General features: G+C 40.1%; 1 long non-coding RNA gene across 1 annotated transcript in view; it reads left to right on the top strand.

Annotated features, from left to right (window-relative positions):
- Nucleotides 1–23,557, top strand: part of LOC124019204 — a 30,359-nt gene extending 6,802 nt beyond the window's left edge. Inside the window, exons 2-3 of the long non-coding RNA XR_006835750.1 lie at nucleotides 19,483–19,672; nucleotides 23,212–23,557. This is a non-coding gene — a long non-coding RNA (uncharacterized LOC124019204). The remainder of the gene's footprint in view (nucleotides 1–19,482; nucleotides 19,673–23,211) is intronic.
- The last annotated feature ends 343 nt before the right edge of the window (nucleotides 23,558–23,900 follow it).

The raw sequence follows: 23,900 nt of genomic DNA, 5'->3' as shown, positions 1-23,900 counted from the left end.
TGTATAGTAGAGTTCAGTGTATAGTAGAGTACAGTATAGAACATTGTATAGTAGAGAACAGTAGATAGTACAGTAAAGAACAGTGTATAGTAGAGTATTAGAGTACAGTATAGTAGAGTACAGTATAGTAGAGTACAGTGTATAGTAGAGTACAGTGTAGAGTAGAGTACAGTGTATAGTAGAGTAGAGTACAGTGTATAGTAGAGTAGAGTACAGTGTATAGTATAGTAGAGAGTACAGTGTATAGTATAGTAGAGAGTACAGTGTATAGTAGAGTAGAGAGTACAGTGTATAGTAGAGTAGAGTGTAATTGAGTAGAGTACATTGTATAGTACAGTAGAGTACAGTAGAGAACAGTGTATAGCACAGTAGAGTTATAGTACAGTAAAGAACAGTAGAGTACAGTACACAGTAGAGCACAGTAGAGTTGAGTACACTATATAATATTGTATTCTACTGTACTATACTTTACTGTTCGGTGCTCTATGGTACTCTACTATGCTCTACACTACTTTGATGTCCAAACTTGTGAAACATAGACATCTATGATTGGTTTGGACTTGTTTAATGGCAGGGCTATTAAAATAATAGCCAGTGTGTAGAATAATACTCAAATATGCAAAGGAGGATATTGCATATTTATACCTTTTGTGTACCTATTCAGGATACATCATCATGAAGAGAGTTGCATTCATATCCATAATTATGCATTTCTGGGGTGGGTATAATTTGTGGAACATTCCAACAGGAATCTGTTGCAAAAACGTTGTGAAGTACAAGGTTGCCAACAAACAACTCATGCAAAGTAGCATGATCAAGACGAATAGGCATCAACTCACCACGTAGGTTATTCTTAATGTTTGTCCATAGGCTACCAGAGTGAGGATTGGCATTTTCCGGAATAAATGGGGTGAGTGAAAAACTTTAATTAAATAGCCCACTCCCAACCTGGTATCTTATTCTACCGCTATACAACTTTGTATGCGTTGTTTGTTGATAACCTTGTTATTCACGAAGTTTTTGGAACATATTTCCGTTGGAACATTCCACAGATTATACCCACCCCATTTCTGTGTAGTACAGATCAGGGACCTATGATGAAATTATGTTACTGCAATTCCAGAGCAAGGTGTAAATCCACTTCACTTACTGTAGTTCAATCACCAAAAAAATATGTTTTTTAGAACTTTTTTAAACTTGGAAATCAATGGTTTTTGTTTCCCATACATTTTAAATCATGAGGCAAATCAGTCTGAACAACTGTACTTTGTCCCTCTTTTCCAATATTTTTTATGAAACCAAATCAAAAGTGCTGGGGGAAATGCCAGCTCGCCACACATTTGCTGGCAGCTCTGCTGTGCTAGTCTCTTTATCGTGGATTGATGGGCATTGATGCAACAAATGAGGAAACATAATCTATATGTATGATATACTATCTCAAACATACAGTGGGGCAAAAAAGTATTTAGTCAGCCACCAATTGTGCAAGTTCTCCCACTTAAAAAGATGAGAGAGGCCTGTAATTTTTCATTAAAAATCCTACAATGTGATTTTCTGGATTTTTTTTCTCATTTTGTCTGTCATAGTTGAAGTGTACCTATGATGAAAATTACAGGCCTCATCTTTTTAAGTGGGAGAACTTGCACAATTGGTATCTGACTAAATACTTTTTTGCCCCACTGTATCACTTACGTATACATGTTTTGTTATTGATATGATTTAAATGGTTACTTACACATCTCAACCGTTTTAAATAGTATCGTCCAAAAATAAATTATTGGTGACGTGGTTGTGATTCCATACATATTGGTGTGCATTAATAATAATTAGGTAAACCATAGGTCGGTGACTGATGAGAATTTACATTTCATTTTCATATTTTAATTGACGTAACCAAATGTTCAGACTGCGCGAGACACCTCTATCCTGCACCGCTGCTGCGAGATAGCCAAGCCTACAAAAGCAAGGTTTTTGTGAATTGTATCCTTACCTAGGTTTGTGCATAGTCTGTTATCATAATGCTGTGCATAATCCATCTCCTCTCCTCTCCTCTCCTCCTCCTCCTTAAATCACCACAGCAGCTGTGGACTCATGTTTTTATTTCCTCTTTATTTCATCATGATGGATGGTTGGATCCATTTGACTTCATTTGCTGCCATTTCCCTGTCACCAATTAATTTACTGCTGTGCTTTGGACTTCATCAACCTCAATTGGAACCTTATTCTTATACCATTTTCCTCTCAGACTATTCCTATTTTAGATGGGTGTGTTTGCATGCTTGTGTTTGAAGGCTATGCAGGGCTGGCCCTAGACTTTTGGGGGCCCTCAGCGAGATTTGGTTGGGGGACCCCCACACCTCATGGGCATGACATTTTAGTGGCCCCCTTCTTGATGGCGGAGAGAAACATTTGAATTTTCAATTCTACGTGTTTTGCCATGGGGAGTAGAGAACATGTTGCAGTTCTAAAACAATATTTCTGCAATTATACCCATTTTGCAATGGGGTGGAGAGAAGTTTAGCAATTTATAATGTATTTCAGTCCATTCTTCTCCTTTTGCCATCGGGTGGAGATATTTTTTCTTTCTTTTAAACTAATTTCCTGCAAATCTACACATTTTGACTAGACTTATTCCATGTTAATGATATCTGAGTGAGATTGATTAACAAAATAAATGTGGGCCCCCTAGAGGTCAGGGCCCCTTTGCACATGCCCTGTGTGCCTGGTTGGTATTCGGCCATAATAGCTGGCTAGACTAACTTACCAAGCTAAAATTGTTATCTGACATGGCCAACTGAGGGACTGTCAGTGACTCACATAAAAAGTGGAAAAACTGCTGATGCACAACCAAATTTCAAAATGCCACTTTGTGTATTCTACTCTTCTAACTCTCCACAGAACATGAGTCTGCGACTGAGTTCTTTTTTGGAGTGGTAGGGGGCCCCTAGCGGCCGGGGGCCCTAAGGGACCTCTTGTGCCTGTAGTACTGGCCAACAAGCCAGTAGAATTGTATTGTATTTGGTTGTATTCATGTCAATAGGAGAGAGTCCAGCTGCCATGACACGTGTGTGATCAAAGAGGTGTTTCCAATGGGTAGACCAATTCTATACATCTTGGTAACTATTTTTGCTAAAGCTTACAAACCTAAGAGAGATAGAGAGAGACCTGAGAAGAGACAAAGAGGGAGAAATTATATTTAAACTTCCCAATTAAGAAGCTAAATCTGGAGAGAGGCGTTTCAAATCTGTCAATGAACGTGGGGAAAAACCGACAGAGAAGAAGAGAAAGCCAAGCGCGTATGCTGTTCTATTGTCTTCTAGCAAATCAGATCATTTGTTCTCTTCGAGTAATTTGGAGAGAGAATGGGATCGGAACGTCTGAAAGCTTTTAGGAGCTATCCTCCAATTAACTATTCATCTTAATTTATTTTCCTGGTGTGACACAATGTGGTGGTGATTCTTAAAGTCCTCGTAGTTAAAAGTGAGTTTGGAGTAGCAGAAGATTGATTTGTACATTATCACGCATTCCCTATTGTGTTAACTTAAATATAAATATATTTTTAAACCAAATTAATTTTACTAAGTCTAGGAGAGAAATTTGGAGTTAATTATGAGTCATATTTAATTAACTTCAAACTGTTAAAAAAATATATTTCAGGAATAAGGCATCACTACACATACAAACTAAATACTTACCAATCCTCACTCATCTCCTCCTCCTCCTCCTCCTCATCGTCATTAACATTAGTTTGTGTCTATAGAACAGAGATTCCTCTTATGAGAACTCATGTTCAGGAGAGGACTGTATAAAATGTAGTCAGGAGAGCATTGTTTATAAAACAGTCCAGCTGGGTTTCAAAGTTACTGATGAAGTTTGTGTCTATGGAAGACAATTTCATGGCCAGGGGAGGATATTGTACATTATATAACGTCCAGTGGCTTTTCAATAATTAAAAAAATATGATGGTTCTGATGAAGTCATTCATTCTTTATAACTGAGGTAATAAGGTGGTTTATGTGTGGACATGCGGGCTTCATTTTTAGCTTTAAGAGTCTCTTTCTCCCTGCCCTATCCCCATTCTAAAGAAGCTTGTCTTATTTCATAGAATCCCTTCAAAGGTCAGCAGACACAAAGGTGTGTACTCAAGGGCAAATTCCTACTATGTTAGTCATTGTACCAAGTCCTTTTTGATTGTTCAAGAACATGATGTAGATTGAAATGGGGAAATTGATTTAAAAACACACACATGCACCAAAAAACATCAGATGATTTCTTGGGTAGCAATAAATAAGCTGGTCAAAAATATTTCAAAAACTAAAAGCATTGTATTTGGGACAAATCATTCACTAAACCCTAAACCTCAACAAAATATTCTAATGAATAATGTGGAAAATGAGCAAATTGAGCAGACTAAACTGCTTGGTGTAACCCTGGATTGTAAACTGTCATGGTCAAAACATATTTATACAACAAACGTTAGCTAAGATGGGGAGTGGTCTGTCTGTAATAAAGCACTACTCTGCTTCCTTGACATCGCTATCAACAAAACAAGTCCTTCTGTAGCTCAGTTGGTAGAGCATGGCGCTTGTAACGCCAGGGTAGTGGGTTCAATCCCCGGGACCACCCATACGTAGAATGTATGCACACATGACTGTAAGTCGCTTTGGATAAAAGCGTCTGCTAAATGGCATATATTATTATTATTATTAGGTTTGTCACCTGGGCTATTGTCCAGTCATATGATCAGGTGCCACAAAGAGGGACATAGGCAAATTACAATTGGCCCAGAACAGAGCAGAATGTCTAGCCCTTACATACAGTTGAAGTTGGAAGTTTACATACACCTTAGCCAAATACATTTCAACTCAGTTTTCACAATTCCTGACATTTAATCCTAGTAAAAATTCCCTGTCTCAGGTCAGTTAGGATCACCTATTTATTTTAAGAATGTGAAATGTCAGGATAATAGTAGAGTGATTTTATTTCAGCTTTTATTTCTTTCATCACATTACTAGTGGGTTAGAAGTTTACATACACTCCAATACCTTGACTTTGTTGTCCTTAAGCCATTTTGCCACAACTTTAGTATGCTTGGTGTCATTGTCCATTTGGAAGACCCATTTGCGACCAAGCTTTAACTTCCTGACTGATGTCTTGAGATGTTGCTTCAATATATCCACATAATTTTCCTCCTCATGATGTCATCTATTTTGTGAAGTGCACCAGTCCCTCCTGCAGCAAAGCACCCCCACAACATGATGCTGCCACCCCCGTGCTTCACGGTTGGGATGGTGTTATTCAGCTTGCAAGCATCTCCCTTTTTCCTCCAAACTTAACCATTGTCATTATTGCCAAACAGTTCTGTTTTTGTTTCATCAGACCAGAGGACATTTCTCCAAAAAGTACGAGCTTTGTCCCCATGTGCAGTTACAAACCGTAGTCTGGCGTTTTTATGGCGGTTTTGGAGCAGTGGCTTCTTCCTTGATAAGCGGCCTTTCTGGTTATGTCGATATTGGACTTGCTTTACTGTGGATATAGACACTTTTTTGTACCTGTTTCCTCCAGCATCTTCACAAGGTCCTTTACTGTTGTTGTGGGATTGACTTGCACTTTTCGTATGTTCATCTCTAGGAGACAGAACTCGTCTCCTTCCTGAACGGTATGACGGCTGCGTGGTCCCATGGTGTTTATACTTGCATACTATTGTTTGTACAGGTGAACATGGTACCTTCAGGCATTTGGAAATTGCTCCCAAGGATGAACCAGACTTGTGGAGGTGTACAATTGTTTTTCTGAGATCTTGGCTGATTTCTTTTGATTTCCCCATGATGTCAAGTAAAGAGGCACTGAGTGCACACTTCAGGATGAAGGAGAGTCATGATGTCACTGCACTATGATCAGACTGAGGTGGCAGCATTTACTATGAGTATTTATCTCCTCTAAAACAGCATCCATCTCATACACTAGAAACTTTTGAACGGTAGTGTACATTCAAACAAAGAACAATTGTGTTGTTGGACAAACAGAGCGATATATATATATATATAAACAAAGCCTTCGGTAGATGAAACAACGATGAGTCATAATCACATATGGTCATTCTCGCTCTTACTCTCTGTCTCTCTCTTTTCCTAGCCCAGTAAATGAAGTATTCTCTTTGTAACATTGAAGTATTCTCTTTTAAACATATCTGCTCTTTCCAAGTAGTGTTACATTGTTACAACAATTTTGTAAATGTGAAAAGAATGTGTTAGTATTTCATCAGATGAGTCAAAAGTCATGTAGCTTTCAGTATGACGGTGAGGAAGCAAAGCTAGCCAACAGAAATACACATGCACACACACATACTCTCACTCTCTCTGCTTTGTTTGTGATAGGTGTGAATGTCATTTCATCAAGCCAAGTCACCCACCATCTCAGATTGTTCTAAAATCGTTTCTGTAGTTATAAACTAACAAAATGTGCATTCCTGAAACATTATTTTGTTTCAGGAATGGGTGGCTACTTTTGAAGAATCTAAAATCTAAAATGTATTTTGATTTGTTTAACACTTTTTTGGGGGTTAATACATGATTCCATATATGCTATTTCATAGTTTTGATGTCTTCACTATTATTCTACAATGTAGAAAATTGTAAAAATTTAAGAAAAACTTTGAATGAGTAGGCGTTCTAAAACTTTTGACCGGTAGTGTTTATGATCAGGACTATTGTCTTGGTAAGAGAACATCAAACCTTTTTAAAAATATTTGTTTAACCTGTTTTTAAAGTATTTTACTGCAAAATATTAATTGCCACAATTGTTTGTTCTTCAAATTATGTATTTTATTAAAACAGAAAAAAATAAGTAAATAGCACAAATTATCTTGAAAAAAATAAATAAAAAATTGCATTTAAAATCAAACAAATTGTGTGATGGGCAATTTTTCAAATGGAAAAATGGGTCTCTAAAGTAAACAGAACACATGGTCAATTAAGTTCTGGGTCCATTCGTGTTAAGGGAAGGGATAGAATGACATCAGTTGAATTAGTGAAAGAATTTCAACAAGCGTTTGCAACTCTCTTAGTGAATTTCAGTATGCCATTTATTTCAAAAGATACTTGTTTAACAACTGACCCACAGATTTCTTCTTAAAGAATCTTGTAAGAGTCTGCTGACTTCCACAGACTTCAAGCTTCCTTTTTAATAGGGATTTTCTCAGCTATCTGCAATATGATTGAAGAATGAACAGGTGTTAAACATGGCCTTTGCTACACAGAAAGCAGCAGTTGACTTCTCCATTGTCAACACTTTGATTAAATAATTAAAATGACCATATACGTATCATTAGCTTTTGGGGCTAGTGAGGCTATCGAGCTATTAGCCTACCGATTGGTCCTGCAGTGAGGAGGATTCATTATTTTTTCCCACCATCCTCAATTCGTCGGGGCATGGACTCTACAAGGTGTCGAAAGCGTCCCAGAGGAATGCTGGCCCATGTTACTCCAATGCTTCCCACAGTCTGAGAAACAAGGTCCATGAAGTCAATAACTTGCTTGTAACAGATGACATTCATGTTCTGACTATCTCTGAAACTCACTTAGATAATAGCTTTGATGATATAGTGGTAGCATGGTTATAACATCTACCGAAAAGACAGAAATGCCAACTGGGGCGGTGTTGAGGTCTATATTCAGAACCACATGCCTGTAAAGCTTAGAGATGATCTAATGTTTAATACTGTTGAAGTAATATGGCTACAGTTTCATCTTCCTCACCTAAAGCCCATTCTTGTGGGAAGCTGCTCTAGACCACTAAGTGCTAACATATGTGTGAATATGTGTGATATCTGGATAATATGTGTGAAATGCTTGATAATGTATGTGATCTCAACAGAGAAGTATATTTTCTGGCCGATTTTAAATATTGACTGGCTCTCATCAAGCTGCCCACTCAATATTTTTTTTCTCCAATTGTAACCAGGTCCTGCAACCTGGTTCAGGTGGTCAGTTAACCTACCAGGGTATTTACAAACAGAACAGGAATGGAATCATCAACCTGCTGCAGAAATTTGCTTTAAAGCAGTATCCAAATCCATAGGATGTAGTGATCATGATATAATAGCCATATCTAGGAAAACCAAAGTTCTAAAGGATGGGCATAATATAGTTTTATAAGAGGTCATATAAGACATTTTGTAGGGATTCATATGTTGATGATGTGAAGTATATTTGCTGGTTTGTGGTGTAATGAGGAGCAACCAGATGCTGCCCTTGACATATTTATGAAATGACTTATTCCAGTTACTAATAAGCACGCAACCATTAATAAAATGACTGTAAAAACGGTTAAATTCCCTTGGATTGATGAGGAATTTAAAAATGGTATGGTTGAGAGGGATGAGACAAAAGGTATGGCAAATAAGTCTGACTAAGCTAAATAAAAATAAACTATACTATGAATCAAAGATGAATGATAGTAAAAATCTTTGGAACACTTTAAATGACATTTTGGGGGAAAAACCAACTCGAATCCATCATTCATTGAATCAGATGGCTCATTTATCGCAAAAACCACTGATATTGCCAACTATTTTAATTACTTTTTCATTGGCATGATAAACAAACTTAGGGATGACATGCCAGCAACAAACGCTGACACTACACATCCAAGTATATCTGAACAAATAATGAAAGACAAGAATTGTACTTTTGAATTCTGTAAAGTCAGTGTGGAAGAGGTGAAAAATGTATTGTTGTCTATCAATAATGACAAGCGACCAGGGTCTGACAATCTGGATTTAACTAGGCAAGTCAGTTAAGAACAATTCTTATTTACATCGTCGGCCTACCCTGGCCAAACTCGGACGACGCTGGGCCAATTGTGCACCACAAAGAGGCACTTGGGAAAATTGCAGGTGGCTCAGAACAGGGCAGCATGGCTGGCCCTTAAAAGTACACGGAGAGCTAACATTAATGACATGCATGTCAATCTCTCATGGCTAAAAGTGGAAGAGAGATTGACTTCCTCATTACTTGTTTTTGTAAAAGGTATTGACAAGCTGAATGTGCAGAGCTGTCTGTTTTTAAAATACTAGCACACAGCTCGGACACCCATGCATACCCCACAAGACATGCCACCAGAGGTCTCTTCACAGTCCCTACGTCCAGAACAGTACTACGTAGAGCCATGACTACATGAAACTATTCCACATCAGGGAACTGATGCAAGCACTAGAATCAAATTGAAAAAGCAGGTAAAAATACACCTTACAGAACAGCGGGGACTGTGAAGTAACACAAACAGGCAAAGACATGCACACACACATGATAACATACGCACTATACATACACGTACACATGGATTTTGCATTGTAAATTTGTGGTAGTGGAGTATGGGCCAGAGAGCACACACTTAGTGTGTTGTGAATTCTGTAATGAATGTAGTATAAATAAAAATATTTTGTTTAACTGCCTTAATTTTGTCAGACCCCAGGAAGAGTAGCTGCTCCCTTGGTTCTTAACACACTCAAACCGGTGCGCCTGGCACGTACTACCATACCCCGTTAAAGGCACTTAAATATTTTGTCTTGCCCATTCACCTTCTGAATGGCACACATATGCAATCCATGTCTCAATTGTCTCAAGGCAAAAAAATACTATTATTTTCATCATGAGCTAAATGTATTGGTTTCCTACCAAAGTTGCAAAGAAAATGTTGTGAAACATTGTAACAAACACAAGAGACCAGCAAAATGGATAAAAGGGGGTGGTGGCAGTAGCAGGAAGAGCGGCATCTAGTGGGCAACATATGGTACGTTCACACTCATTTACGGTAAATAATGCAAGTGACTTCAATGGTAGATTTTTCTGAACGGGAAAAAACCACCAGATTCACAGAGAATAATCAATACTCCAAGCAGCAGCCCCTTACTACTTGTTAAACAGAGATAACTGATACTGTATACTGGTTGTTGAGGGTGGAATCTGCGTGGATGGGTCTTTGGGTGGCTATTGATAATTCTGTTGAATTCCCCATGTCTTACTCATTCAGCTTAGCTTCATTTCTCAGATATCAAATTATATTTCAACAAGGTAATGTTTCAGCAATGCTAATCTTAAATGTTTCTAACAACAGAAACAATTTCTTTATTGTGCTTTTTTTGAGATAGAATGACTCAGGCCTGTAATGCAATGGATGTAATACAGTCCGGTATTAGTGTTGACCTGGTTTACCTTCTGTCTTCTAACTCAATCTAACCATACCCTGCTCTGAGCTCCACTATGTCTGCCTACAGTAACTCAATCTATTCCTGCTGTGCTCTGTGCTCCACTATGTCTGTCTATCAGCCTTCATAGGGAGAATGACTATTGATCCTCTGGAATAGTCTCTCTCTGTGGAGGATGTCAGACCTTGCTGTGCCTGCAGTGTAAAGAACTCTGTGGTGGTTGGAATCTAGGCTGTTAGCAAATCCCCTCTGAAGCACACAACAGAGATCGGAGCTAGGCAGTGGCTGATGGCACTAGGTAGTTGGTTGCATTTTTATATAGCGCTTTCGACAAAGCCTCAAAGCACTTCACATTAGGCCTATATGGGGATAACTCATCCCATTCCACAGCTGACATTTTGTGCCAGAACACTTACCACACATGGTGGCTGAGACGAATGGTATTGGTACGCAATGAAACTGGAAACAGTTGACAGCCCCCATATATCACCTTGGCAGAAGTGCTGGCTCAGCTGGAATGGATCGGGAGTATTAATACATGATCTATTTTTGATGATGTACTGTACCTTACCATTCTCTGGTTGATGATGTACTGTACCTTACCATTCTCTGGTTGATGATGTACTGTACCTTACCATTCTCTGGTTGATGATGTACTGTACCTTACCATTCTCTGGTTGATGATGTACTGTGCCTTACCATTCTCTGGTTGATGATGTACTGTACCTTACCATTCTCTGGTTGATGATGTACTATACCTTACCATTCTCTGGTTGATGATGTACTGTACCTTACCATTCTCTGGTTGATGATGTACTGTACCTTACCATTCTCTGGTTGATGATGTACTATACCTTACCATTCTCTGGTTGATGATGTACTGTACCTTACCATTCTCTGGTTGATGATGTCCTGTACCTTACCATTCTCTGGTTGATGATGTCCTGTACCTTACCATTCTCTGGTTGATGATGTACCTTACCATTCTCTGGTTGATGATGTACTGTACCTTACCATTCTCTGGTTGATGATGTACTGTACCTTACCATTCTCTGGTTGATGATGTACTGTACCTTACCATTCTCTGGTTGATGATGTACTATACCTTACCATTCTCTGGTTGATGATGTACTGTACCTTACCATTCTCTGGTTGATGATGTACTGTATTTCTCTGGTTGATGATGTACTGTACCTTACCATTCTCTGGTTGATGATGTACTGTACCTTACCATTCTCTGGTTGATGATGTACTGTACCTTACCATTCTCTGGTTGATGATGTACTATACCTTACCATTCTCTGGTTGATGATGTACTGTACCTTACCATTCTCTGGTTGATGATGTACTGTACCTTACCATTCTCTGGTTGATGATGTACTATACCTTACCATTCTCTGGTTGATGATGATGTACTTCTCTGGTATGATGTACCTTACCATTCTCTGGTTGATGATGTACTGTACCTTACCATTCTCTGGTTGATGATGTACTGTACCTTACCATTCTCTGGTTGATGATGTACTATACCTTACCATTCTCTGGTTGATGATGTACTATACCTTACCATTCTCTGGTTGATGATGTACTGTACCTTACCATTCTCTGGTTGATGATGTACTGTACCTTACCATTCTCTGGTTGATGATGTACTATACCTTACCATTCTCTGGTTGATGATGTACTGTACCTTACCATTCTCTGGTTGATGATGTACTGTACCTTACCATTCTCTGGTTGATGATGTACTGTACCTTACCATTCTCTGGTTGATGATGTACTATACCTTACCATTCTCTGGTTGATGATGTACTGTACCTTACCATTCTCTGGTTGATGATGTACTATACCTTACCATTCTCTGGTTGATGATGTCCTGTACCTTACCATTCTCTGGTTGATGATGTACTATACCTTACCATTCTCTGGTTGATGATGTACTGTACCTTACCATTCTCTGGTTGATGATGTACTATACCTTACCATTCTCTGGTTGATGTACTATACCTTACCATTCTCTGGTTGATGATGTCCTGTACCTTACCATTCTCTGGTTGATGATGTACTATACCTTACCATTCTCTGGTTGATGATGTACTGTACCTTACCATTCTCTGGTTGATGATGTACTTCTCTGGTTGATGATGTACCTTACCATTCTCTGGTTGATGATGTACTGTACCTTACCATTCTCTGGTTGATGATGTACTGTACCTTACCATTCTCTGGTTGATGTACTGTACCTTACCATTCTCTGGTTGATGATGTACTGTACCTTACCATTCTCTGGTTGATGTACTGTACCTTACCATTCTCTGGTTGATGATGTACTATACCTTACCATTCTCTGGTTGATGATGTACTGTACCTTACCATTCTCTGGTTGATGATGTACTATACCTTACCATTCTCTGGTTGATGATGTACTGTACCTTACCATTCTCTGGTTGATGATGTCCTGTACCTTACCATTCTCTGGTTGATGATGTACTATACCTTACCATTCTCTGGTTGATGATGTACTATACCTTACCATTCTCTGGTTGATGATGTACTATACCTTACCATTCTCTGGTTGATGATGTACTATACCTTACCATTCTCTGGTTGATGATGTACTGTACCTTACCATTCTCTGGTTGATGATGTACTGTACCTTACCATTCTCTGGTTGATGATGTACTGTACCTTACCATTCTCTGGTTGATGATGTACTGTACCTTACCATTCTCTGGTTGATGATGTACTGTACCTTACCATTCTCTGGTTGATGATGTACTGTACCTTACCATTCTCTGGTTGATGATGTACTGTACCTTACCATTCTCTGGTTGATGATGTACTGTACCTTACCATTCTCTGGTTGATGTACTGTACCTTACCATTCTCTGGTTGATGATGTACTGTACCTTACCATTCTCTGGTTGATGTACTGTGCCTTACCATTCTCTGGTTGATGATGTACTATACCTTACCATTCTCTGGTTGATGATGTACTATACCTTACCATTCTCTGGTTGATGTACTATACCTTACCATTCTCTGGTTGATGATGTACTGTACCTTACCATTCTCTGGTTGATGATGTACTATACCTTACCATTCTCTGGTTGATGATGTACTATACCTTACCATTCTCTGGTTGATGATGTACTATACCTTACCATTCTCTGGTTGATGTACTATACCTTACCATTCTCTGGTTGATGATGTACTATACCTTACCATTCTCTGGTTGATGATGTACTATACCTTACCATTCTCTGGTTGATGATGTACTGTACCTTACCATTCTCTGGTTGATGATGTACTGTACCTTACCATTCTCTGGTTGATGATGTACTGTACCTTACCATTCTCTGGTTGATGATGTACTATACCTTACCATTCTCTGGTTGATGTACTATACCTTACCATTCTCTGGTTGATGATGTACTGTACCTTACCATTCTCTGGTTGATGATGTACTATACCTTACCATTCTCTGGTTGATGATGTACTGTACCTTACCATTCTCTGGTTGATGTACTATACCTTACCATTCTCTGGTTGATGATGTACTATACCTTACCATTCTCTGGTTGATGATGTACTGTACCTTACCATTCTCTGGTTGATGATGTCATTATGGCCATTGTGGTCCTTCAAGGTCTGTTTTGGCGCCCTGAAGTAGCAGTTCCCGCTTTACACAGAAGGCCTTTTCATTCATCATGGATGTGTAGATTTATACAGCAGTTGTGTTTTGAAAGATAATTTCATGGGTGGATGCTTAATTTATGTATCATGTAGGTGTACATTTGATTTAACATACCTTTTATCCAGGTTGGCTCATTAAAATACATTTGAAATAGATGTAATACATTTTTCACAACAGATCTGGAGACTTGATAAACAGCATAGCACTGTCTTTGAATTTAAAACCACAAGGGAAAGATTTATTCAAGACCTTGCTTATGGCTGCAATGAAATCACTGTTGACTTGAACTACCAGAGCTAGAGCTTTATACAGGGTCCATTCTTACAGGCCTCTACGGAGAAACATTCCTATTATAATAAAGTGCAAGGGCCTGCAGCCGAGAAAGAACTGGGTTGTATACACGAGCCCAGGTTTAGATCTCACAGATGGAAAGGTTGTGTCAATGTTTCTAATCGGTTTATCTATGGTTTCATAATAAAAATTCACCTCAGCAGAATAATCAGTTAGAATTGTCTGACTGTTTTCCCACAGACCATTTCAGTTCCATTTTTCCCAGACACAGACAGTAGATGTGGGATGTTCGGAAAGCATAAAACGCACGCACAACGGGACTTTATGAAGAATGTAAACAGAGGTGTGGTATTCAGATATTGTCACAACCAGCCTGTATTGCCTTTTTGATGAAAGTTTGTTATCTGAAGATATTCTGGACTGAACTGTGTGTCCCTTCACACAGAAGCCTGCCAGCTTGTGTTTGACCATCAATAAGGTTTACAGGCTGACACACATGTTCAATACCAGTCACTGGTATCATAGGAAACCTATAATGAAAGATGTGTGATTATGTTATTACTGTACTCCAATATATACCCGTGTCTATTATGATATTATAAAAATGTATCTGTAAGGTTCGCTGACTCCAGTGAGCTAACGATTAGTGAGATAACATACTCTTAATTATGTTGTTGTGGATATGATGAGGGGAGAGGAGGGAGAGAAAGAGTTGAGGCTATAAAATGTTTATTTACATTGTTTACAATATTGGAGTAAAACAAGCTTATATTTTGGGTTCTGATGGGGTCCGACAGTTGAATGAACTCATGAGGCATTTAAAGTTATATTCTTTAAGAATCAATGGGTTAGTGGTGCGGTCAGCTGTTTTTCCACCCGCACCCACCTGCAATTGCTAATAACTCATCCACAACCGCCCAACCTATATGTGAAAAAGAGAAAATATGAGACCTGCACCTGGTCCTAACCCGCTAATTTAGAAAATGCACAGTAGGCTACAGTCCGAGATGGCAGAAATATTTTTTGACAGGGGGTGTAGGATTTCTTTGGGCCTTTTAGATACTTTTGGTCATGTAGTGTATGTGGACACCTGCTCGTCGAACATCTCATTACAAAATCATGGGCATTAATATGGAGTTGGTCCCCCCTTTTCTGCTATAACAGCCTCCACTCTTCTGGGAGGGCTTTCCCATACAGTGGGGCAAAAAAGTATTTAGTCAGCCACCAATTGTGCAAGTTCTCCCACTTAAAAAGATTAGAGAGGCCTGTAATTTTCATCATAGGTACACTTCAACTATGACAGACAAAATGAGAAAAAAAATCCAGAAAATCACATTGTAGGATTTTTTATGAATTTATTTGCTGTTCTTAACTGACTTGCCTAGTTAAATAAAGATATACATGAGTTTAGCATGTGTTATTGCGGGTGTTTATTTTTTCATTTTTAATTTCACCTTTATTTAACCAGGTAGGCTAGTTGAGAACAAGTTCTCATTTGTAACTGCGACCTGGCCAAGATAAAGCATAGCAGTGTGAACAGACAACACAGAGTTACACATGGAATAAACAATTAACAAGTCAATAACACAGAAAAAAAGTGAGTCTATTTACATTGTGTGCAAAAGGCATGAGGAGGTAGGCAAATAATTGCAATTTTGCAGATTAACACTGGAGTGATAAATTATTAGATGGTCATGTACAGGTAGAGATACTGGTGTGCAAAAGAGCAGAAAAGTAAATAAATATAAACAGTATGGGGATGAGGTAGGTAAAATTGGGTGGGCTGTTTACCGATAGACTATGTACAGCTGCAGCGATCGGTTAGTTGCTCAGCTAGCTGATGTTTGAAGTTGGTGAGGGAGATAAAAGTCTCCAACTTCAGCGATTTTTGCAATTCGTTCCAGTCACAGGCAGCAGAGAACTGGAACGAAAGGTGGCCAAATGAGGTGTTGGCTTTAGGGATGATCAGTGAGATACACCTGCTGGAGTGCGTGCTACGGGTGGGTGTTGCCATCGTGACCAGTGAACTGAGATAAGGCGGAGCTTTACCTAGCATGGACTTGTAGATGACCTGGAGCCAGTGGGTCTGGTGACGAATATGTAGCGAGGGCCAGCCGACTAGAGCATACAGGTCGCAGTGGTGGGTGGTAGAAGGTGCTTTAGTAACAAAACGGATGGCACTGTGATAAACTGCATCCAGTTTGCTGAGTAGAGTATTGGAAGCTATTTTGTAGATGACATCGCCAAGGTCGAGGATCGGTAGGATAGTCAGTGATTTTAAGTCTATGTATATAGACAGCAGCCTTTATGTGCTAGTGGTGTCTATTTAACAGACTGATGGCCTTGAGATAGAAGCTATTTTTCCATCTTTCTGTCTCAGCTTTGATTCATCTGTGCTGACCTTGCCTTCTGGATGGTAAGTGGGGTGAACAGGCAGTGGCTCGGGTGGTTGATGTCCTTGATGATCCTTTTGGCCTTCCTGTGACATCGGGTGCTGTAGGTGTCCTGGAGGGCAAGTAGTTTGTTGGGCAGACCGGTGATGCTTTGGGCAGACCACACTACCCTCTGGAGAGTCTTGTGGTTGTGGGTGGTGCATTGGCCGTATCAAGAGCTGATGCAGCCCGACAGGATGCTCTCGATTGTGCATCTGTAAAAGTGTGTGAGAATTTTAGGTTTTGCGCCTTCTTCACCACACTGTCTTTCTGAGTTGACCATTTCAGTTTGTCAGTGATGTGTACGCCGAAGAACGAGAAGCTTTCCACCTTCTCCACTACAGTCCCGTCGATGTGGATAGGGGGCTGCTCCCTCTGCTGTTTCCTGAAGTCCACGATCATCTACTTTGTTTTGTTGACGTTGAGTGAGAGGTTGTTTTCCTGACAACACACTCCCAGAGCCCTCACCTCCTCCCTGTAGGCTGTCTCATCATTGTTGGTAATCAAGCCTACTACTGTTGTGTCATCTGCAAACTTGACGATTGAGTTGGAGGCGTGCTTGGCCACGCAGTCATGGGTGAACAGGGAGTACAGGAGGGGACTGAGCACGCACCCTTGTGGGGCCCCAGTGTTGAGGTTCAGCGGGGTGGAGGTGTGGTTTCCTACCTTCACCACCTGGGGTGAAATGACGTCTGTGCCAAGTGGGAATGGTGTATGAATCATTAGACTCAAGCAGTGTGTGTGAGTGTGCGTGCTGACAGCAATCAGAGCCCACTCTCACTCTTTTTTGTGTGTTTCAGCATGTTATTTTAAAACCGAACAAGCCTCCAGTCATAATGACCTCTGTTGCTGGCACCATGGAAACAAGGTCACTTTCTGACCGATCAGACCTTTTCAGGAAGTTATTGATTGGCCAGATGGTTACCGAAAGAGTGATGGGCCAGACATATACCGTAACATTGATTGTCCAGAACACAAATGTAACCCACATGGAGTTTAAATATTTAGTACAATCTCTATTTTAGTCCCCACCTTCAGGCCTAGAGATTAGTTTTAGAACCAGGCTTACTTCTGTAAAGGCTTCAGTCCTCTGCTTGTTCAGTTGGCTATATTGGTGAAGTACTAGCTACAGTATATTGATTAAGGCCTGTTCTTTTGCAGATAATTCAAATTGTATGAGTACATTATCTTTCTAGCAGATTCTGTTCAACTATAAATTATCTAGTGATAAGCAAGCGATATGTGAAGTAGGGCTAGGTTCAACACGTGTGTGTGTGTGTGTGTGTGTGTGTGTGTGTGTGTGTGTGTGTGTGTGTGTGTGTGTGTGTGTGTGTGTGTGTGTGTGTGTGTGTGTGTGTGTGTGTGTGTGTGTGTGTGTGTGTGTGTGTGTGTGTGTGTCTCATCATACTGCTGGGGTCTACAGCGGTCCAAACAGAGGTGAAACAAAATGGCAGTACTGCCTACAAACACATGACCTTGTCCCTGTATCTGCATAAAGCCTGGCTTTGTGTGTGTGTGTGTGTTAGTGCAGTAGGATGGTGAAGGCTGGGTCAGTGTCCATGTAGCACTAGTGTGTAGGGGAAACAGTGGTTTGTGCAGACATTTCTCTGGACTCACTGTCTCACACTGGAGATAAGCTCATAAGCAATTGCATGTTGGAGGTCTCCCTTTCACTGTCTTTCTCTCTATCCCTCTCCATCTCTCTCTCCACCCTCCTTCACTCTGCCCCATCTCTCTTTCTCTGTCTCCCTCTCTCCTGCTCTCCTTCTCTCTCATTACACAATGGAAAGCCTTTCCTTAATGGAAAGCCCTGGTATGTAATTCATCTGTCTGTGATGGTATCAGGTCCCCTTGTTAGTCTCCCTGTGTCTTGTCCTCACGGTCTGTAATGTCCTTGGGATCTGAGGGAGAGACTACCAGAAACCCCTATAGTCCCCTGAGATATCCCTAACCTTTACTGAGAGAGAACCCACCTCTACTTCCAGACAGCACTAGATTAGTGATGCATCAATACCCGTCATCCTCGCCTTTCTTCCTGTCTTCTACCTCTTCCCTCCCTCCCTGTTGATGTGTTATCATGGGGCTGCACTTTGTGACAACTGCTGTTGTCAAAAGGGCTATATAAAATACATTTGATTGATTGATTGACCGTGGTTCAGCCTTCACAGCACAAGGCAATGTTTACAGAAGGCAGAAAATGCTGTCATCCCAAACTAAATATTATTATTTGTGTTTACCCTTTATTTAACTAGGCAAGTCAGTTGAGAACAAATTCTTATTATAAGTGTTGATATTAGTTGGTAGGTGTCTTTAATTCAACATTGTGTTTTGATGTTTTTCTAATACCTTTTAAGACTTTTTCTGGGTGATGTTTAGTGCTCATGGGTCCTTTAACATGGAAATGACCTCTGTGGTGCACATTGTTATAAACAAATCGTTATATTTGTCGTCATCGCATCAATTCAGGGAATTTATCGCAATATAGGTTTTTGTCCGTATCATCTGGCTCTAATTCAGACCTTTGTCAATGTGGACAGTCAGTGTGCTGTGTTCTATTCAGACCATGGTTCATTCTCTCCCTCTCCATCAATGTGCTCTTATTCTATTTTCAGACAATAGTTTTTATAGACTTCACAGCATGGGCTGTTCCGACTCTTTTCTCTGTCAATGTGTTATCATCACTCTGATTAGCCACCCACAGTTCCAGAACCAGACCAGTCATACTGTTGGAGGAAAGAAAAGAAAATGGCTACAAATAATAAAAGTATATCTTGTGAAAATAAATGTGAGTAGTGTTATTTATGTGCTGTATGTCTAAACCTTTATCTCCTCTTTCTTCTTATTCTCCTCTCCAGAGCAGTGTAGCCTGGGAGTAGCGATTCAGCCCGTCATGCCAGCGAGACAGGAAGTGTGTGTGTGAGCCCGACCAGTCCGGTGGGCTGCGCGGGGATGAACATGCCACTGCACCAGATCTCTGTCATCCCCCGTGATGTCACTTCCTCCCGGGTCAGCGGCAGTGGAAAGTCCAAGGACAAGGAAAAACAGGTAGGGTCAAAGATAATGGTCTTCTAGTGGGGTGTTTTGGAGGGGGACACCATTTGGTATGACATGTTTTTGGCAGGATGACACACTTTCTTAAACAGACTAATGGCAAGATCCATTGTGGACCACACCTTGTCATGTTTTAATACCGGTTCGGTGTAGCTGTGATTCCAGGAACTCCACAAAGACAGATTGGGGTGCGTGTGTGTGAGTAGAGAACAGCTCACAGTTCATCACAGTAAAGTCCCCACTGCTAAGCTGAAGTGGTTTAATGTGGAGAAGCTTTCAGTTTGTGGACGGTTTTGTGCTACTATGCTGAGTTGGACGGTCACAGGAGGATGTGTGTAGTGTGTTGCTTGCCATTTTGTGGACGTACTACGCAGCGCACAGACCCCCTCGCTCACTCAACTTTGTGGAGAGACATTGAGTTTTCTTGTAGGCCTTTTATGCGGGGAAACAGTGAAGCTGTGTAGCCTATTCCCCGTTTCTGTTTATCAGTCTTTTATTGAACAATGTGAAACAATGTTGTGTCTGTTAGCTGCTTTTCATTAAATCAAGCATAGCTGTTCTTTTTATGGCCTAAAATAAATGTGTTCATATGGGCATAAATGATCTACAGGCTATAGCGTACCGAATTTTGTTCAGTAATGAAAATAAAACATTTTAATGCAGAAAAAATGGATCTGGTAAAAGGCTGACATTTGGAGGTTTCAATAAATAAAAAATACTCTATATATAGAAATGGAAACATTGTGATTTTAGAGACACAAAGTAACAATAGCCTATGATTAAAGGGTTAGTCTATAATGGGCTCTCACCATCATTATCATTATTCACATCGTTCCAATTCAATCAAGTCACAATTATCAGCTTTGGTATTGACATCAGTGAGCAGGCTTTCAGAGAGAGGACAGACACATGGGTAGGCCTATCTACTGAAAAATTATGATGAAATTCATACCACAGAAATCCAATGTTTATATAAAATGTCTGCCTTTTACCCTACATTTAACAGTCTAAGTCAATTTAATGTTGGAAAACATCACAAAATCCATTTGGCCCGTGTCGTTTCATTGAGTCTCATTATGATACGGAAAACGTAGCCTATTTCAAAACAACAGAATACCATATTTTGAGTTTACTGTACAGGCCATTATATAACATATTAATCCGAGGTACAACTTTAAGGCAAAGACATCTTTTAAAACTTTTTTGATATTCACCTCATGTCTTTATAATATGAATGGAAATGTAGTCTATTTTGTTTTGAAATCACTAACGTTATTTGTCCATCTCTCCAATTTGTTCCCACTTTCAATCAAAAAATATGCATGAGAAAGTCACAAGACTATAACATTGGAATGTAGTAAAGTGCCACCCAACCCTGGCTTGAGGACACTCCGGTGAAGCCATTGAATAAAATGCATTACAAGGAAATAAAGCTTTTTTGCTTTTGAACCTGTTTAAAAATGCTATAGGTCAACATTTTTACCCTGCATAGTTTGGACTATCCTTTTCGTAACGTATGAGACATTCTAGAAACACCATGCGTGCTATCACAACAGCTGTTCACTTTACTGTCATTCTGGAAATCATTTTCTGAATCAGATGATGATTTGTTGAAAAGGGGTTCAAGTTCGATGTCTGTCTAATCTCACAGATAAATGCTTACTATATTGATGGGTAAACAACACTGCCATTAATACACGGATTGAAAAGTGTTTTATTTCAGCACGATTTTGGACAAGTAAAATGTTTTAGAATGTATTAACATTTTACAATCCCATGAGGCCCAAAATACAGTTCTAGTTTTAGGAGGTCATACTTAAATGTAAAATAATAATATGCACACAAACTAAAGGAAAAATAATACTAAAATAGTTCACTTAAGATTCTCACAAAGACAGGCACACAGTCCAGACAGACAAACAGTACAGTAGGCTATTCATTGCACAAGAAGAGTATAGGCTATTTTAAGAGATTTAACTGAATGAATGCAAATGTGCGACGTATGCTGCTAATTAACAATAACTATGTCCAATAGATTACCTTTGAAACTATCCTCTTTGAACTGCCGGATCTGAGTCCAGCAATCGAATTGCAAATCGTTCATATGCTAATAATCCAAATATTCTGCTTAAAAAGATCTTGCACTGCTACCCCCAGCATTCATTATTCTTACACGGAACCCATACTGGCTGTGCGCATGCGCCATCGTGCATAAGTATATTTTGTCCCCCTACGCCAAACGCGATCATGACACGCAGGTTAAAATATCAAAACAAACTCTGAACCAATGACATTCATTTGGGAACAGGTCGAAAAGTATTAAACATTTATGGCAATTTAGTGAGTTAGCTTGCACTGCTAGCTAATTTCTTCTATTTAGCTAGTTTGCTGTTGCTGCTGCTCGGCCATGGAAACCCATTTCATAAAGCTCCCGACGATCAGTTCTTGTGCTGACGTTGCTTCCAGAGGCAGTTTGGAACTCCGTAGCGAGTGTTGCAACCGAGGACAGATGTTTTTATACGCTTCAGTACTCGGAAGTCCCGTTCTGTGAGCTTGTGTGGCCTACCACTTCGCGGCTGAGCCGTTGTTGCTCCTAGACGTTTCCACTTAACAATAGCTGCACTTACAGTTGACTGGGGTAGCTCTAGCAGGGAAGACATTTGATGAACTGACTTGTTTGAAAGGTGGCACCTATGACAGTGCCACGTTGAAAGTCACAGAGCTCTTCAGTCAGGCAATTCTACTGACAATGTTTCGCTATGGAGATTGCATGGCTGTGTGCTCGATTTTATACACCCGTCAGCAAAGGGTGTGGCTGACATAGCTGAATCCACTCATTTGAACGGGTGTCCAAATACTTTTGTATTCATATAGTGTTCTTGTGCATCTGCCTGTGCTTGTGCGTATAGAGGCTCCACTGTTAAGCTGAAGTGGTTTTAATACGGAGAAGCTTTGTTTGTAGTTGTTTTCGTGCAAATGCTGAGCCATAATGTCACACGGGAGGATGAGTGTGTGTATGTCTCTCTTTTATCTATTTTTTTTACACGCAGGGTATATGTGTGTGTTTGTTTATGTTATTGTGCTCCTATGTGTTTGTGTGTGTGAAGGGCTGGCAGTAGTGGTCAGCTGTGGATCTGCTAAACAAAGCGTTGTGCTGTCAACATGTCTGTCTGCCTGGTGTCTGTCTTCTTACCAACAAAATACTCAATAACACGGTCTATTGTTTATCAGGGTCTGAGTACCTCAGCATGTCAACACAGGTGTTTACAAGAGCCCTAAACCTGTACATATGGTGGATTTGACATAGCCTGATTTAGCTGCAGACACACTTTCAGCTCGAAGATTCCATAATAGTTTGTGAATTAAGATGGCTGCAGTCATTCAGTAAGTTACGTACTATATCCATGCTTTGTCTGCATCCTTGACAGGGGATATGCTCTAATTGGCCTACTTCTCTCTCTGTTCTGTTCTTTGCTAACATCCCTCCTTCCATCCCTCTGCTCTGCACAAATCCCCCTCTCCCTGTGGCTAAGATCTGTTTATTCCTCTCAGGGATGGAGGGATAAATGGAGGTGATTCCTCTCCTCCCTCTGGATCCATCGGAGGAGTGGAGGAGAGGGGGATGGAGCGGAGGAGAGAAATAGCTATTGCTTACCCTGCATTCTGATTAGTGGAATTGTGTGTGTTTGAGTGTGGTTGCGCCTGCCTTTAGTCAGAGTGCAGCCCATCTGTCCGAAACAGACACACCTTGTCTTTTAGTGCCTCTAAAAAAGAGAAGGGGGGAGAGAGGGAGCATTTTCCTCTATTTAGAACTCTGTGTTAGTCGGCTGCTTCCTCTCAACGCTCTTCAAATACTCAATAAATAATTGATTCTCTGTCTCTCTTATCTATTCATTTTTAAGACACACACACACACACACACACACACACACACACACACACACACACACACACACACACACACACACACACACACACACACACACACACACACACACACACACACACACACACACACACACACACACACACACACACACACACAGACTGTCTCTCACATATCTGAGTAAATCCACTGTGTTAACACTGTTATCCATATGAAATTGTGTTGGGAAAAATATGCCTCTGAAATAAATTGAAGCAACACATTGTGAGACACAAAGTTGTACAGTTAGGTTCCAAATGCCACCCTATGCCCTCCCATAGGGCTCTGATGAAAAGT

Source organism: Oncorhynchus gorbuscha, unplaced genomic scaffold, assembly GCF_021184085.1.
Source record: "Oncorhynchus gorbuscha isolate QuinsamMale2020 ecotype Even-year unplaced genomic scaffold, OgorEven_v1.0 Un_scaffold_768, whole genome shotgun sequence".
Classification (NCBI taxonomy): Eukaryota; Metazoa; Chordata; class Actinopteri; order Salmoniformes; family Salmonidae; genus Oncorhynchus; species Oncorhynchus gorbuscha.
The sequence above is the reverse complement of the archived record's forward strand: the minus strand, read 5'-3'. Positions and strand labels throughout refer to the sequence as shown.